This window comes from Ascaphus truei, chromosome 6 (genome assembly GCF_040206685.1).
Source record: "Ascaphus truei isolate aAscTru1 chromosome 6, aAscTru1.hap1, whole genome shotgun sequence".
NCBI lineage: Eukaryota > Metazoa > Chordata > Amphibia > Anura > Ascaphidae > Ascaphus > Ascaphus truei.
In genome coordinates, this window is record NC_134488.1 from 67,874,883 (window position 1) to 67,894,129 (window position 19,247).

Genomic DNA, 19,247 nt, shown 5'->3' on the forward strand with positions numbered 1-19,247 from the left:
CGTACAGACATCGGGGCACAGAATCGTGTCTACCAAGCTGTTAAAATGACTCGACTTTCAAAAAGGTGACACTGTGTGCTCATTTGCATGTAATTTCCCAGAATCCCTGGCTGCAGTGGAAGCACTGTGTCCTAAGAGATAATGGAGAAAGGCAGGGTTGTAGACCTTCCTGAGATGTGAATGTGGGTTCACTAGTAATATCTTTATTTGTGCAAAAAAAAATTCAAAACTTATATTTGTCTTTTTGTTGAATGCATCAATTACCTAGATGTAACCTAGTAAACTTATCACAGTCGTTAATTTAATATGTTCCTAAATGACTTTGTGTATGAAAAGGGAGACATGAATTATATATCTTTGGAGTGTGGGACAAACACTAGTAGTAGTGTAAGACGCAGTTCTATGGAAGAATGTCCATGAACACACAATGTGTCCTTTCTAAGTTTGACAACAATTTCAACAGAGTGTTAGCAACCTAATAATAAACATTGTCCTTAAACATCCATGTAACAGGGGATTTATCCCTGTTCAGGAAATGTGCCTCTAATCCAGCAGTGTGGTGGTTAACTGCTGGTAGTCAATTAACCAACACCACCTGGCTGATTAGGTTTGTTAAAAAAGCCTGCCTTTGAGACAGGAAGTGAGATTGTTCCTGAGTCCCACAAGTTGTGGGACTGACCATAGGTACAGATGTCTTGAGCCTACCAGAAGAGGCTGCCAGCAAGACACAGGGGAAAGTACTTCTAAACCTGGATCCTGCCATTGCCTTATCGCCCAAAGGTGTGGACACCAGAAGAACAAAGAAGCCTTCCCCTACAAGAAATTGAAAAGACTTTCCTTTCTAAGACTTTTTGTATATCTGCACATATCAAGATATATGTTTGGGGCTGGGAGACATGCTAATCTAAAGGGAGTTGTGGACTGCATAGGTTTCACTAGAAATACTCCCAAGTGGAACAGAAGCTTTGTTTGACCCTTTATTTGCATATGTTTGGATGATTTTCTTGTGTTAAAGAAACAGGCGCAATAAAAGCCTTATTTAATTTCACCTTAAAAAAAGTCTCCATTGCATACCTCTGCACATGTCCTCTTACATATGGTCGTCAGAAGTGGGACGAGAGGTGGCCCTTGAAATTAAATGGGGCCCCGGAGACTGCCTGTGAAATTTTTTGTGCTTTTTGCCTACAAACAGCCTGAGCAATATAAACAAAGAATCACATGCAGCAGAGACCAGAATTAAATGGATACACATCCAGGCAGGAAATCTACACTGCACTGAAGAAAGCCACAAAACCACAGATGGACTCTTTTCCCCGATTCCAAGAGGAGAGAGACTGCGCTGAAGCAGATAAACCTTACTTGCCTATCACAATAAAGTGTAATATGGTCATTGAAATAGGGGTTTTGCCTTCCAGCCGGAGTCAGGGTTCAAGAAGTAAGTTAGCCCTTAAAAGGGATAGGCGTTTGTTGTTTTCAAATGTTTAGCTGAAGCAGTGAATACAGATGGTGACCCACGAGCGGTACTGATTCTGCAAGTAAAGGCTGCCACACCGCATAGGACTACCAGCTGTGAATGGAGTATATGCAGAAAAGTGTGAAAATTGATGCAAGACTGTGCTGAAGCAGGGGAATTTTCAGTAAACAAGTGCTGAGGGTAAAATTGCCCTACCGGGGAAAAAGGAATTGCTGAGCTGTGTAAAAGGTATTCCAAAGCCAATTGCTGTGTGTTGAGTCGCCCTGCCGGGAGTGAAAGAAATATTCCACTGCAAATAATATATTTTTTTTTTCTGCAAGTAAAGTCTGTCTATGTATCTTGGTAGTAAAACAGACACCCAAAGTGTGAAGAGTGAATGCCATAATACCCAAAGTTGAGACTGAAAATTACTGAACTCAAGCAGAAAACCACATTATTTTGCTGAAGCAGAGGGATTACACCTAGCGAGTAAATGGCGTAAAGCAAATAGAAGTTTTTACCTAGCAACTGCACATCCAGTATACCTAATGAGAGAGAATGCGTGCACAGTACTGCTGATATTGTAAAACTTACCCAAGAAAAAGAAAAAGTCTACAGAGATGCCTGTGAGAGCTACGACCTCTACGAGCAAAATATGCCCACCTGTAGGACTACTACAATTGGGGGTTCTAGCAAATACAGTGGCAACAGCTGCAATAGCGCCTCCTGAGGCCAGGAAGAAAATTACACCTGATAGCCCCAAAATGGAGGACAAGATGCAGAGTTCCTGTAATGAACCCTACCCCATGGAAGAGTGGCCCTACCAGTCCAATAAAGAGGAAGATATCTCTTACGGGGAACCCGAACCGAGTCACACCCACAAAACAACCCAAGAATGGTGGGGGTGCCTGAACTCGGCACGAACCGAAAAGACCGCTCTCTATGATGACAAATATGATCGGCAGGAGAAAGAGCGGGAGCAGCAGATCACCAAATATTTCTGTCAGCTAACGCAACTGCAAGAAAAGCCTGGCGTATACAATGAAGCCGCTGAAGTATCAAATAAAGAAGGAGACCCCAGTATTCCTGATGGGACGGAGTCATCCAAAACAAAAAGGCAGAAAAAGAAAAGCGGTTCTTCACTTACCGTGGAAGGAACAGACACGTCCGCAGATCCTGTGGAGAAAAAGGGGGACCGAGTTGCCCTGCAGCCTAGAGAAAATGGAGAATTCGTCCCGCGGATAACCGAATATCCAGAGGGCCCAAGGCAGAAGTCGTGTACCCCAAAGAAGTGTCTGTCCGGTGCCAACAGTGAGGAACCCTCAACCAACCATCCCAGGGAAGCGGAGCCGGAACCAGTGAGTGTCGATCCCTTGACCAGCCCTGAAGATGCCCTGAAAAATGCCAGGCATGACTGTGATATGCTCCGTGAACAATTGAAACAAAAGAAAGATGATTACACAGAGCTACAGAAAAATAACGTGAAGCTACAGAAAGATGTGCTCACAATTTACTCTTTGGCCAGGACAGAATTGGACGATCTCAAGACTGAGCTAGATGCTGCAAACACTACAAAAGCCACCATGGTGGAAAAGCAGAGCCAAGCCGATAAAATGATGGCTAAGATGAAGCGGAAGTATGAGGAGGCACTGAAGGAGATTACAGTCTTTCAGCAAGAGGTTCACGGTCTTCGCCTAGAACTGAATGCCTCACAACAAGAGGTCAACAGTGTCCGGACAGAGGTGGACGTATCCCAGAAGGAGGTTCATACACTCCGCACAGCACTGGATGCCTCACACCACGAGATCGGCACCTGCCACACAAAACTGGAAGTCTCTAAAAAGGAACTTCACAGTCTCACTGAGGAGCTGGACATCTCTCAAAAAACTAACCTCAGTCTTAATATGAATCTCAAAATCACTCTGAAGGAGCTTCAGACCCTCAACCTAGATATGGAAGTCTCCCGCCAGGAGACTATCATTCTCAAAGCAGATGTGCGTAAATGGAAGGAGGGATACATGGAGGCCCTGAAAATTACAGAGACTGCAAAAAGAGAAAACTTAAAACTGAAAGAAGAAAATTCTCATTTGACAGACCTCGTCAAGGAAAAGAATGAAAAGCTGCACGAGCTTAATGAAATAAATAAACTTTTGGAAGATGAGAAGTTTGAAGCAGAGCACCGACTACAGAACCATCTACAAGGTCTGCGTACGCACCTCCAGAAGGCCGAGGAGAAGCAGCAAACTCTGCAGGAAGACAATCTGCAGGCTGCTAAAGAAGTACAAGTGCTGCAGGAACGTCTGATTACCCAGTATTTCCCCGCAAAGCAGCATGAGAAATGGAAAGCTACCCTGAGCATCACCAAAGCATCGCTAGAGGCCAAGCTTAGAGCCCAGGTGACTCGGCACAAGAGGGAGCACAAAAAGGTCCAGAAACTGAGACAAGTAACTGTGGCCTGAGCAAAGAAATTCACAGTGCTTCACAATACAATGAAAATGTGGAAGCAAGCTCAGAGAAAGCAAAGTGTGCAGATAAATTCCCCGAGAAGAGACTTGCAAGACGCACTCAAAAAACAGGGATCTCTTGCGGATGAGATTACAGTTCTAGGACAAGTATTGACCCTGACCAAGCGTCAGTATCCCACAGCCACAAAAACCCATGAAGACAGGGGTACAGTGAGAGCTGGGAATACCGCTCGTCTGAAAAACAAGGTTGCAAAATTTGAACCACCTAAACAAGCACTAGCAAAACCTTCAGCCACCCAACAGGCAACAAAAAAAGGTACACGTGCTGAATCAAAACCAGAAGAATCCTTAGCTGATGAAGCTGAAAAGTTGGGACATTCTCTGGAAGTGGATGTGGAATTGCAACTCAATCCCAAAGAAGCTGAACTAGCAACTCCATTGAGTGGAAAAAGTGCAGAGGGACAGCTTCAAGAGCGGAAAACTCAAAGGGCTGTTTTTAAACGCTCTGCAACTGTTGCCATACAGTCTGCCTACAATAAGAGGAGCACCCAACGCAAGGGAAATCTCATGACCGCGCACGCAGTAAAAAGACTATACTTGGAAAAAGTCCTCCTCGAGCGACTGAGGAGTGCTGATCTCAAGCACCTTCGGGAGGAGACACGAATAAACTGGAGAAAGGACTCCAATCCCAGCGGGACTGAGGGCTCTCTTCCTCCATCCACTCCCATTCAAGTCACAGAGATATCTCGAATGAGAGTGGAAGGATGGGCTTTGGCCGTGGCAAGCCTGAGCTTCCCACAAACAGGGGAGGTATGTAACAGGTATGTATCCCTGTTCAGGAAATGTGCCTCTAATCCAGCAGTGTGGTGGTTAACTGCTGGTAGTCAATTAACCAACACCACCTGGCTGATTAGGTTTGTTAGAAAAGCCTGCCTTTGAGACAGGAAGTGAGATTGTTCCTGACAAGTTGTGGGACTGACCATAGGGACAGACGTCTTGAGCCTACCAGAAGAGGCTGCCAGCAAGACACAGGGGAAAGTACTTCTAAACCTGGATCCTGACATTGCCTTATCGCCCAAAGGTGTGGACACCAGAAGAACAAAGAAGCCTTCCCCTACAAGAAACAGATAAGACTTTCCTTTCTAAGACTTTTTGTATATCTGCACATATCAAGATATATGTTTGGGCTGGGAGACATGCTAATCTAAAGGGAGTTGTGGACTGCATAGGTTTCACTAGAAATACTCCCAAGTGGAACAGAAGTTTTGTTTGACCCCTTATTTGCATATGTTTGGATGATTTTCTTGTATTAAAGAAACAGGCGCAATAAAAGCCTTATTTAATTTCACCTTAAAAAAGTCTCCATTGCATACCTCTGCACATGTACTCTTACAATCCATATGTGCTGTGTAGGAACCGCGTTAAAGCGGATAAAGTGCAAAAAGTAATGCACTATGAGTGCTCATTTGCATTTTATTACCCAGAGTCCTTTGCGGCAGTGAAGGCACTGTATGCTGTGTGATTATGGCGTGTCAGGTTTACGGGACTGGTCTGAGATGTGTGAATGTGCTTATGAGTGTTCTCTATCATTACGGCGGAAGAGTTTTTATCACTTTTTCACTCACCATAACTTGTTTGTGTTCCTGTTATGTGCTGTGTGGAATGTTACCTGCTTGGACCAGGCTGCGGGGTCCTTAAAGATGTGCAGATTGTTTTGTAATAATTCCTAGAGATTCCCACCATACCAAATTGGATATACATTAAACAGATTGTAAAGAATCATCTCCTCCTAGCACCAATAATAGCAATTACTTGTTTAACCACTTCACTGCCAGAAAGGACAGCAACACATTGCGGAGCAATGGGGTCAAAGCCTGTAATTCAGTAACACCCTGAGGTCATTAACATCCTTAACTATGAAAGTGTTAATATGCAAATAAATGGTCCATAGCTCTCTCCCCAGCGTCCCCCGTATATATCGAGACCAGGAAGATTGAGTCCATCTGGATCCTTCACCAATTAGACACAAGGACATTAACAAAACAATTAAAGAAATATGTCCCCAATGAGAAAAATAAATAGTGGAAACCAAAATAACGAGAAGTCTTTTAATGAAGCAAGCCATGGCCATATGTTAGATCCGCTGTTCAGCGTACTGCTTCGAGGCATCATTAATATTAATACAAATAATAATCATTTGTATTGATACCATGCCATTGAAGTACAATTATAAAGCAGTTAGGAATGTAAAGGCATTCATGCAGCCTCTTCTGGGGTGGAATCTGAGGGGCTTGTGTTTGGCAGCTGCCAGTGTTCAAATACACTGAGTTGTAATGTGATAAACTGAACACACAGAGTGGAAGAGGCTGGACTTAAACCCAGTACCTTGAAGGAGGCAGGACCAACAGTCTAACCACTCTACCACACCTTCTACTGTATATCAAAACTCTGACTAGGGGTATTAATGTAGTGGTTATGATGCTGGTCTCGAATATACAAGTTTGTGGGTTCAGCTCCTATCACTGTAACCCACACACAGTAATGTGTGATATCAGGCATTTCCCCATCTCTATGCGCCTCTGTTTACTCATCTGTAATTGGGTTTTGTGGCTGTATCAATGTCTCTGAAGAATACAGTATCTGTAAATTGCTATGAAATGGAAAAATTAGATATATCCATTGTCACGTACGGCACACTTGTGAGCACGTGACCTGCATAAGGGTTAATACACAGCTCGCAAGCTGGCCCACTTTTCACTTTCGCAAAGGTCCCTCAAGTGAACAATATCTCCTCAATCCGGCCCTATATACTATCTGTCACGAACAGCACACAGGTGAGCCTGTAACTTCATGCAACGAGGTTTAATACACACATCAGGGTTTTCCCCAGAGAGGTCACGTGCGTAGTAAATACAGTATGAGAAATCATGTGTTCGGTCCAAAACACACCTCTGCTGAAATCTGATTTTTATGATACCTTGCTAAGTCTTATGTACTATTTTTTCCCCATTGAAACAACATAAGACCCCTGTCATAAATCAGCTGCGAGACTGACGGTTTTACAACAGGGTAAAAAAAAAACTAACATCCAACGTCTACGGCTTAATATATAAACACACTCATAACTTCCCTTCTCTAATACCTAGACACACATGAGTCACATCAATAGATTCAGGCGATTATGACAGATGGAACGAGACTACTCACGATCGTCATGCTCCAAAATTTGAGTGGCAAATGGATATCTGCCTATGGCACCTCTTGCCCATGCTGTGTGGCCTAATTGCTTATGACTCTTTGCCACGATTACAGATATGTAAGTCTTAGTATGTAGAATAGATGACATCACATGATATTTTCATTTTTAATAAAGTCCTCCAATGAGGGCATAACCTGTGTGTCACCTCTCTCTGGTATGCACCAGTAATCATTCACAAACGTTTAGTTTTCTTTAAGGCTGACAGAGTAGTCTCTAGTTATCATTTATCACCTTCTAAACAACACATATGTCACATCTAGTGGGCCATCCGTCATAGGCCCCCCAATTAAGTCCTCTTTGAAGACCAGCACAGACCCAGGCAAAGTCTTGACCTGTCATAAACCCAATATTTTGTATTTTTAAAATAAAACTGTAGCTATATTAACCACTGAAGCACCAGATTGACTCAAATACTTAATATCTCATAATATTATCATAACATCCATGTACACACAGAGGGAGTTATTCCTTAAACTGCGATAGTGCTGATCAGACAAACACACAGGTGCTTCACTTTCAATTGACGAAAATAAGAGAAAAGGTTTATTTCACAGATCAATGTTTCTGTCCCCAATAGGGGCTTTATCAAGATGAACAAATATAGCACCCCATTACCCTAATAAACCCTTAGTGAATAGCAAAAAACGGTCCAAAGTGACACAATCACTGACTTTAAAAATTAGTACAGAAAATAATAGTTTACACTTGTGGAAACAGCGATAAGCAAGAAAAAATGGAATGGAAACGGAAACAACGTGTCTAAACCTTACATTGAGGTATGCACAACCTAATATTATTTATACCCCGCTTACTTTATTTTAGCCTAGTGCATTATTGTTTTCCTTTTTTCGTGGCTAGTTTATTCTGTTATTTCTCATTTACGCGGTTTATAAATGTGTACACTATTTTTTTTCTGTAGCGGTTAGTGATGTGTGAAATGACGTCTTTTTGCTATTCGCTAAGAGTATATTAGGATGAGGAAACACATCTTAACTTGATAAAGGTCCTATTAAAACGAAAACATCAGTCTTTGACAATAAACGTTTTTCTTATTTACAACCTATATATACTATATTTACACTCGTGCACCTCGTTACTTTCCGGTCTTGGTGTGCTGTTCATTGATTTTACTATATTTACTATATTTATTAACACACACGTCAATTTCAAGGCTGTAATATGAATAAATACAAGACATGTAAAAGCTTCACACAACTTGTACAACACAGGGTGTCTGCCCTCTGCTGCTCCTAGGAACTACAGTAGGTCAACAGTTACGCAGTCATAAAACCATCCTATTAAGATGATACACAGCTTGGCCCCGCATCCTTACAAAGGTTAACAACACAGTTAACGTCAATCCAACATGAAATCAATAGAAAATAAGACCTGGGTGACACAACATTGGATAACGATGATAAGTGATGAGTGTTTTACTGTGAGAGTCTGACACAAAGCATATCTGTGATGAACCGAAAACATATTGAAGTCATCACATGAATATGCAGCTAGGGGGGGGGGAATGTCCCACTAAATCAAACATAATCATCGCTGAGCCAATGTTGAGAGATTAGCAGCCGATAGTCATTTAGAGTTTGTAAAGACATTAGAGCACTGAGCCCACTGGAAAGCAGTAGATAAGGATCAGAGAGAGAAAGCAAGTCCAGAATACTGAGTTCAAAGGCCCTGGAGCTGTTACTAGAAACTCTAGGTAATTAAAGGGGTACGAGGGGGGCTCTTAGAAATCCCCAAAGGTTGCATGTGGTCTCGTATGGAAGCCAAAAAATGATGCATTTGGATTAATTTAATCTGTCCAACACTAAACAATTCTGTACAAAATAAACAGCTTGAAAAGTCATAGGAATGACACTCTAAGAACGTAGCCATGCTAACATTGAGTGTGAGTACTTCCCAGTGAGCAGGAGTTACTGCCTTTTAGAGAAGCAGTGTCATTGACAATCAGTGAGACTTACTTCCAATTACAGTAGTATGGTAGCCCTACAGTGATTGAGATTCACTTCCATAAGTTGATCTGTCTCAAAATGAGTGAGACTCACTTTAAATTAACATGTATCTGCCTATCACTGACAAAGAGTTACTTCCAATGTGCGTGTCTGCCTTGCAGTGAGTGAGGGAAGATGGCGATGGCTCTGTACAAAAGAGTTAGTAGATAATGAAATCATTATTATACATACCACTTGTAGCCCCTGTAAGTAAGCGCGGGCTACTTATCCTTCTCCTACTGGAGTAAGGGCAGGCGCCAGTAGTAACCATGGGTTTTCCCCCCTTCAAGCCCTGCCTGGAGTGATAGAGGAGGGGCCCCCTGACTCTGTGCAGGCCTAGACAGAGGGGAGGTCGTTGCTGACATCATGAGGGGCAGGGCTGACTCTATTTAGTGGGCTGTCCTGTGTGTGTCTGAGTCAGTTGGTTCAGTCAGTTGGTTCTGTGAGTTGAGGCTGTGAGTTGAGTCAGAGCTGAGAGAAAGAGGTGGCCGTTCAGAATGCCCAGTTCTGTGAGGATGTCAATCTGAGCTGGAGCCGAGTCTGGAGAGCAGAGTGTCAGGACTGGCAGTCTGTGGAGAACGCAAACAAAGGGGAAGTGAGGGAAGGGGAAGGGAAAGTGTGGGGAAGTGGATTGGGCGCTCCCAGGTGATCCAATAATGTTGTTTAAGAATACAACTAATATACACACAATATAACACCAATAGTGAAAAAATATATAAGTGTAAAGAGCAGCTCAACTTCCTCTGATGGGACAGTTCCGGGTCCCAGAAGGGTAGATTGTTTCTTGGAGATGAGGAGGAGCGCAAGCAGGTGTAGCAAAATATGCAAAAAAGAGAATAACATATATAGTGCAGATGGTAAACACTGTGCTGATAGATGTAATCTATAGAATTGAACTCACATAGATCGCAGAAAATATCACGTGTCAGAGATCCTTCTCTCTCTGACTGGAGCCCTTTGAATGGGAACTTCCGCCCTCAGCCGTGACGCGACAGCGGAAGTGACGCGACGGCTGTGACATACGCGGAAGAGAATCCTGAATGCTGTGAAGCTGCCTATACCTGCACCACCATACAACGAGCTGCGGTTCTCTCCTCCACCTGATTTGTACATGGCGAATGTGAGTGTAATATACTCGTGTTAATTGTCTGATTAATACATTATTGGAATAGTATGCACTATTGTGGCTTTTCTTCTTATCCATACATATCCGTGCCTTGAGGGATTTCCCTGTTACCATTCAAAGGGCTCCAGTCAGAGAGAGAAGGATCTCTGACACGTGATATTTTCTGCGATCTACAGTATGTGAGTTCAATTCTATAGATTACATCTATCAGCACAGTGTTTACCATCTGCACTATATATGTTATTCTCTTTTTTGCATATTTTGCTACACCTGCTTGCGCTCCTCCTCATCTCCAAGAAACAGTCTGTGGAGAGCCTGGAGGAAGTATGTGGAGTGATGTCCTGGAGCGGAGGAGAGTGCTGGTCTGAAGTGTAGTAAGACCCAGCAGAGCGCATGCCTGACCTCAGAGCCCCTCTGAGTAGAGCAGACAGGACTATAGAGGTGGACCACTGCCCCTCACCCTATTTAGGGGGTGAGAGGAAGGATATCTAGCCTCACTCCTAGGGCCTACCCTGTGGGGTGGAGGCATGGGGTATTGAGGCCCCATTCAGCCCATCCTGCTGTGAAGCATACTTCTGGAGGAAAGGAGAGGAGAGAGACGCCTGTACATTGGGAGCACTGTTTCTAGGAGCTACTCTTTGCATGAACTGCTGTGTACTACCTCAAAGTGTTACAAGACAATAAAGACACTGCTGCTGTTTTACATAAGACTGTGTGTGAGTTCTGGAGCATTCACCCTGGGACCAGGGTTCTTTCTCTATAAGGGTCCTACCCCACATCCCTGGGGATTATAGAGAATGGAGGCGCTGCACCGTTGCTAAAGAATGAAGGCGATTACCCCAGAAGCCTGGCCCTGTTGTCCCCAACACCAACGCGGGAGACTCAGGCCCTCCTGTTCCAAGCATGTACGCACCACCCAAGTACATGTAGCCAGCCCTCACTACACCCTAGATAGACATCTGCATCTGGGGGGGCGGGGGGGGGGACATGGGCTACACACCATATACAGTATGTTCTCATGTAAAAAGGGATTATATTTATTACATGCAATGTTTATTATTTGTGAGTTTTTAATTGTCTGTTTATTTTATTTCACAGGTTGATTTAATTCACCTGAGGTTACCTTCATGAAAAGTATATACACTACATAATTCCTAAATGCAAGTTATCCCAGATGAGCTGCAATAAAATGCATATCCCAATGGGTGAGGCGGTCTCTAAATAAGTAAGGCTTTCATTTAGTGCTGCATCCTCGCAGAGTGAGGCCATTAAGTGTAACGGCCTTCTGAGTGAGACTGGCTTCCAATGAGGGGTCTGCCTTCCATTCAGCAAGCCTGCCTTCCAATGAGGGGACTGCCTTCCATTCAGCAAGCCTGCCTTCCATTTAGTAAAGCTGACTAGCAATGAGGGGCCTGCCTTCCATTTAGTAAAGCTGACTAGCAATGAGGGGACTGCCTTCCATTCAGTAAAGTCCATGTGGAGCACAACTAGAGAGGGGATGACAGTCAGAACCACTTGAATTTTCAGATTAAAGGCCTTCAATCCAGATGGGCTCTGTGGACGTAGATCTGGGTTCCTTTATAGAATAATTACATTTTTAGGGAGGATTACATTAGTTTTGGTCTCCAAAGAAGTTGTTCGTGTATTTAGATTCACTTTGGCCCATCATTTGTATCTCAAAAGTATTTTTATTTTGTGTTCATTGTTGAATACATATTATTACATTTTAGAGAAATTGGACTAAAAAGCAATTTCAATTTTGAGAAGTATGTAAGAATTTGAATGTGTATGTATGTGGAATATTTCTCTTCATACAAAAATAATTTATATATATATATATACTGTATGTTTTAATATGTATATTTTTGTACATATCTTTTTACTTTAACATTATTTCTACATGGATGTGTTGTACAGTACATACATTTTTGCATACTTCATATTGTTAAACGAACGTTCAGATGTTTATTTATATTATATAATATGGAGTAATCTTTTGAATTTACTTTTTATATTACACTATTGAAAAACACGATCTGAAGCATTTGAAGAGCTTGATTTATTTTGGATGCACGTGACTGCATTTCTAACCTGGGGGCATTGAGTGAATTATATTGCTTGGATTACTGCACCATTAACTCTCTTTTACCGTCCATCTCTGTGACATTGCACTCCTCTGCAATAAGAGCCTTCCAGTGAGTGCCTGTCTTCCACTAAGTGTGACTGCCTTCCAATGAGGGAGGCTGCCTTCCAATGAGGGAGGCTGCCTTTCAATGAGTTACGATGCATTCCAATGAGGGAAGCTGCCTCCCAATGAGTTACGATGCATTCCAATGAGGGAGACTGGTTCCAATGAAGGAGGCTGCCTTCCAATGAGGGAGGCTGCCTTCCAATGAGTTACAATGCATTCCAATGAGGGAGGCTGCCTTTCAATGAGTTACGATGCATTCCAATGAGGGATGCTGCCTCCCAATGAGTTACAATGCATTCCAATGAGGGAGACTGGTTCCAATGAGGGAGGCTGCCTTCCAATGAGGGAGGCTGCCTTCCAATGAGTTACAATGCATTCCAATGAGGGAGGCTGCCTTCCAATGAGGGAGACTGGTTCCAATGAGGGAGGCTGCCTTCCAATGAGGGAGGCTGCCTTCCAAAGAGTTACGATGCATTCCAATGAGTGACGATGCATTCCAATGGGTGAGACTGCGTCAGAAAGGCCCTTATTCAATACCATCTGTTGCATAAGGACCTGAGAGACTAAGGAGAAGCTTCCTTCCAATGAGTGTCCCTGCCTCACAATGAATAAGGCTGACTTCCAGTTAGTGAGACTTCCTTCCAAATGAATGAGGCTGCCTTCCAATGAGTGAGGCTACCTTCAAAAGAGTGAAACTGCCTCCCAATGAGTGAGACTACCTTCCAGAGAGTCATATCGCATTCATACAGTACCCTTCAAAAACCTGCAGCACTGAAAGGGTTAAGAGGGCATTGGACCGTCCAGTTAAAGCCCCTCCCATTTTATATTCCCAGATAATTACTCCAGGACACGTAAAGGAAAAAAGGCCTACTAACGACCTGCAGAAATATAATTGGCCCTGAGATAAGTGTGGTCACTACCTCATGATGGCGAATCGATTTCCTGCGGCCTATGCATGTGATTTGTGCTTATTCATGATTTTTTTCTTTACTTGTGCCAATCCCGGGGCGATAAGATCAGGCTGACAGGCACTTTCCCTCTAGAGACTGCTTAACTGCGAACACTATACAAGAAGCCTTATCATCTGGGAACTTGGTGAACACAAATTAACAAAAGAAAAATGGCAGCGATCCAGAATGTATTGATCCGCCAGATTATTTTCAGCTGGAATTTCTGCCCTGTGTTTTCGTATGAAGTCCCCCGGGACTGACTCTTTTTCTCTGTGCTGCAGAATTGTTTTTTGGAAGTGTTGACATAGTTCTGCTGCTGCAGATCTCAAAACCTTGGAAATCCAGTCACTTTAACCCAGGGGTGGCCAACTCCAGTCCTTGAGGGCCACAAACAGGTCAGGTTTTCAAGATATCCCTGCTTCAGCACAGGTGGCTCGGTCAAAGATTGCACCACATGTGCTAAACCAGGGATTTCCTGAAAACCTGACCTGTTAGTGGCCCTTGAGGACTGGAGTTGGCCACCTCTGCTTTAACCCTTTGAGTACCCCATTATGTGCCCTGAACATCATGGTGGCCGGTGCTTCGGGGGCTCTATGACGTGCAGGGAACATCATACTACAAATGCTTGTTTTCTTAGGGGAGATCGATTTTACAGTATCCTTACCACATGATCGTCTACAAACCAAACGATAACATGGTTGAGGTACGGAAGACCGGTGGAGCTCAGGGGCTGCCAGTCTTTCGGCACCCAAAGAGTTAACGGTGAATTATTAAAAACGATAGATTTTTCCTTACATAGCACTCAAAGTTTACTCAGCACTGTACATATAATGTTGAAGGCACAATCAGTCCTTATGCAGCAAGAAAAGAAAGCGCAAACCCAAAACACCTATTTTAAAAAACCACAATTAATTGAGTGCAAAATTTAAATCACAATATAGGGAGATGCAGCTGGTAGAAGGATGTTTCTCAACAACCCTTAGATAGATCCCAAGGGTGGTCCCTGAGTTGTTCAAGCATCATCAGGGCTACCGACAGGGAGGGTAAGAAGGAACAGGTGTCCCGGACCAGGTGGATGCGGGGGGCCCGGCGGCCAGCGCTGCATGCTGGGCCCGACCTGTGGCCAGGTCCGGAAGCCGGTGCTCTCGCGGCTGAGCCCCAGCTCTCTTTCCTCTGCAGGCTTCGATCAATATGTCCAACCCCGAGCTTACAATGCCGGCGCGCGCTGGGCCTCTATGATGTCAGCGCACCAGAAGTAAACCTTGCTCCGCTTCTGGCGTGCGGCAGCAGAGGAAGGCCTGGCACGCGCTCCAACACGTGGGACAGAGTGGAAGAGGCCTGCAGCTAAAGGAGAGCCGGGGCCCGGCCGCGAGAACACCGGCAGCCAGGCCTGATCAGAGGTTGGGCCCAATGTGTAGCGCCGGCCGCTGCCCCCCCCCCCCCTGCAGCACTGGGCCCGGCCTGACCATCCACAAGGTAAGTCTGTTTTTTAAGTATTAAGGGCGGAGGGTATTTTTTATATGTATTGGGGTATTTTTTTTTTTATATGTATTGGGGTATTTGTTATATGAATTGTTTGTTTTTTTATATGTATTGGAGTATTTTTTATATGCATTGGTTTTTTATATGTATTGGGGTATTTTTTATATGCATTGGGGTTTTTATATGTATTGGGTATTTGTTATATGCATTGGAATTTTTTTTATATACATTCGGGTTTTTTATATGCATTGGTGTGTTTTTTATGTGTATTTGGTTTTTTTAAATAAGTATTGTTTTTTTTTTAAAATGCATTGGGGTTTGTTATACAATTAGGTCCGGAAATAATTGGACACTGATACAAGTTTAGTAATTTTGGCTGTGTACCAAAATACATTCAAGTTACAGTTAAATAATGAATATGGGCTTAAAGTGCAGTCTATCAGCTTTAATTTGAGGGTATTCACATCCAAATTGGAGGAAGGGTTTAGACATTACATCTCCTTAATATGTAGCCCCCTCTTTTTCAAGGGACCAAAAGTAATTGGACAATTGACTCAAAAGCTGTTTCATGGACAGGTGTGGGCTATTCCTTCGTTATTCCATCATCAATTAAGCAGGTAAAAAGTCTGGAGTTGATTCCAGGTGTGGCATTCGCAAGAATAGAAAGGCCAGATTAGACTTTGCCAAACAATATCTAAAAAAGCCAGCCCAGTTCTGGAACAGCATTCTTTGGACAGACAGAAGACTTGGGACGGCTCATTATCCGAAGCATACCACATCATCTGTAAAACACGGTGGAGGCAGTGTGATGGCATGGGCATGGGCATGCTTGGCTTACAATTGCACTGGGTCACTAGTGTTTATTGATGATGTGACAGAAGACAGAAGCAGCTGGATGAATTCTGAAGTGTATAGGGATATATTGTCTGCTCAGATTCAGCGAAGTTGATTGGACGGCGCTTCACTTTACAGATGGACAATGACCCAAAACATACGGCGAAAGCAACCCAGGAGTTTTTTAAGGCAAAGAAGTGGAATATTCTGCAATGGCCGAGTCAATCATCTGATCTCAACCTGATCGAGCATGCCTTTCACTTGCTGAAGACAAAAGTTAAAGTAGAAAGACCCACAAACAAACAACAACTGAAGACAGCTGCAGTAAAGGCCTGGCAAAGCATCACAAAGGAGGAAACCCAGCGTTTGGGGATGTCCATGCGTTCTAGACTTCAAGCAGTCATTGTCTGCAAAGGATTCTCGACAAAGTATTAAAAATGAACATTTTATTTATGATTGTGATAATTTGTCCAATTACATTTGTTAAAAATAGGTCTGAAGCACGGTGTCCCTGGAGCTGAACCGTGTTAATTTCTTTTCTGGGGACCCACTGCTTCCAAAGATGCTTACCGCTGAAGGTGCTGCCGGTACTTCCTGGTCCTTAAATCTTCCGCCCCACGCGGGCCAATAGGAAGCCGCAATGGATGACGATCCTGCCCCTGAGAGAATACCCCAGTGACCGACTGTGCACTGTACAAAATATACAACAGTGTAGCCCCCCCGGGCCCGGGAGGGGGTTACACGCACACCGTTTGCCCCTCTAAACGTCAGCCAGATCTCACTTTACAAATCAGAAAGCGAAGCTTTCCTGCTAAATCAACAGGTCGGGAGCTTTTTAACACAGCGAAAGCAGGTGCTGTATTCCCCATAACCCAGCCTGAAATCTCTGCTGTGCAAATAGCTGTGAAGTTAGTTATAATTAGTATATTTTCTTTTCATAGAAGATTGACTTTCTCTGGAGATCAATTAGCCTGCCTCTCAGTTAAAAAGGGAGCGGAGCGAGAGTTTAACCTGCATATTGATTGATGTTTAAACGCTATTGAGGCTGGCATAATAGAGTGTAATGTGGGCTGCGCCCCACTGTTAATATTTCATGATATGGATTTTCTCATATGTCACATGATGTGACACTTTAAATGTGTAGAATGCAGAACCCTGCACACTTGTCTGTGAGTTATAGGTGGAATTCCGTGATCCTCACTATTTATAAAGTCAGTGTCATATGCTTCATTACCGTGCCTACATCTGATAATGGGGAAGTGGTTTCATTAGATCCACATGGAGTGAGTTTACAGACTGCAGGATTTTGCCTGTAGTCCACTGATAATACTAATTCAATAAAGTGCAAAGCCGCCGTACTGGCTGTTTTCGGACAAAACTCTCCATTGCTGTCAACAGGGATTTCCAGCTGGAAACGAACCAAAAGGCCACTCCGATCTTTATTAAATAAACCACATGGTACGAAAAAAATGACTCCCATGCCTTTCTGGCCCTACTCTCAGAAGAATGGTTAAACTTACCATTGCATACAGAGAAAGGAGCTTTTATTCACAGGTCATAATGAGATTATTGTACACACCCCATAACTGTAGAATACACGTATTGTCTTTCATCTTTAAAAAAGGTTTAGTCTATATACAGTTCTGTATTTTTTATTAACCTTTACAATGCCCTTATAGTGTACCAGGTACATTATGGGCACATGCTACTATTCTAGGGGCAGTGCGTGTTGACTGCTCCTCCACTTCTGTTTCTGCCACCCGGGCACCAACCAGGTCATGTGATGGATGGCGGAGTGATCACATGACGTGAAAGTCCCGGGGAACCAGTGGCAATATGGTGCCACTACAAAGGTTAAAGGTGCAGTACCATTTAGGACCAACGTGAAATATCGGTAGCTGTGAGAGTGAAGAAACGCGTAGGGAAGAGTGTTTTTTAGCTGCTGCTACACTGCTGTTATATTTTTATACCCATTTATCACTGCCCATTCACCACGGACACTTGTGGGACATTGGAGAGACTTCTCTGATTATCCCTTGCCTTGCGGGGTCACGAGCAACAGACCTCATATCCGGATTATACTGAAAGTGTGGAGGACTTCCGGGTCACACTGTGGCTGTCTCACTCCTGTATCCCCTGCCGGATGTCGGTTCAGAAGAGCTGGGACTACACAGACGGAGAGATTGGCGCGCAAGCAGAGGCATATCGTGGCCGGTTGGCGAATGAGTATACTCATTACATGCTTTAACTTTTTATTTGTTTGTGAGTTTGCACTTGTTGGTTCTATCCATTTTTATTAAATTGTATTTTTTCATGCTGCACTAGGATCGGGCGCTTTCTTTTCTTGTTGTTCTCATATATATTTTTAGAAAATTAGAAATATATATATATATATATATATATATTATATTTCTAGTTTTCTAAAATAGGGTGATATTTTAAAACTTAGAAACATTCATTAACGGTGTGGTTCTGCCTAGATTTTTTTTAAATTAATTTTCTTGTGTGTGGGAAGCAGGAGGTCTCTGGAGCTGGAACATGTTAATTTCAGCTCCGGGGACCCCATGCTTCCCAAGATACCTACCTTCAAATGCAAGAAAGGGCTGTAGATGCAAAAGGTGCAAAGATGAGACATCCTTGGGTCGAGCGTTAGAGGTGAATAGGGGTGTAACGAGAGATCAGAGTTGAGTAATATTGGGATGCAAAGAAGTGCAGAGCCTTAAAAGAAAGGAGGAGAATTTTGTACTTTATACTGATTAACCGAGTCCCCTACTCTGCCACGGTGTGGGGAACTGGCCAGATGCTCGGCGGGTCCCCGCGCGATCGAGGTGGCGGCGGCCATTGCGGAGCTCGGCGCACATGCACAGTGGCTGCCGAAGCGGCGGCTATCTTGGATTGCCTGAAAGGGGCTTTACATGACTACAAGTCCCAGAAGGACTTGCAAGAAAGTGTACAGGCGAATGAAGGATATTCTTGAATTAAGGATATTCTCCGCGGGACTAACAGGGTATACGCAGTCTGACGGAGGCATCCAAGGAAGAAGGTAGTGTCCAGGGAGCAGTAGCTTCCTGGACTATGCCTAGACCTTACACCCTAGGTCCCAGCTAGGCCCTGAGTCACTATAGCTCCGTATTGTAAGGAAGGCCCCAGAGAGGGACCCTCCCGACCTTAGTGCTACTGCTGCTTTATTGCGCCGTTGCGTAGACGTGGCGGACTGCGGCCTGGGACCCGGCTGCACGTGGATGCACCAGAGAGGAATCCTTCCGCTGGAGATCACCACGTGGACCTCTCCTTGAACAAGGTGTGAGGGGAATTGTTGGAGGCCCCACTACGTTGGACCTAATACAGCATCCTACCGTCAATATACCCTGGTCAGGCCTGTGATCACTTCACAGGGGTAGCGCTACCTCACATTTGGGTGTGGGATTGTTCTGTGGACACCGGGTGTTCAGTACTTTGGGGGAAACACATTGAGGTGTTGGGT

At 43.8% G+C, this 19,247-nt stretch overlaps 1 protein-coding gene across 1 annotated transcript in view; it reads right to left on the minus strand.

Annotated features, from left to right (window-relative positions):
• Positions 1–19,247, minus strand: part of GRIK3 (glutamate ionotropic receptor kainate type subunit 3) — a 314,294-nt gene that overhangs the window by 123,082 nt on the left and 171,965 nt on the right. The gene's annotated exons all lie outside the window — the stretch shown is intronic.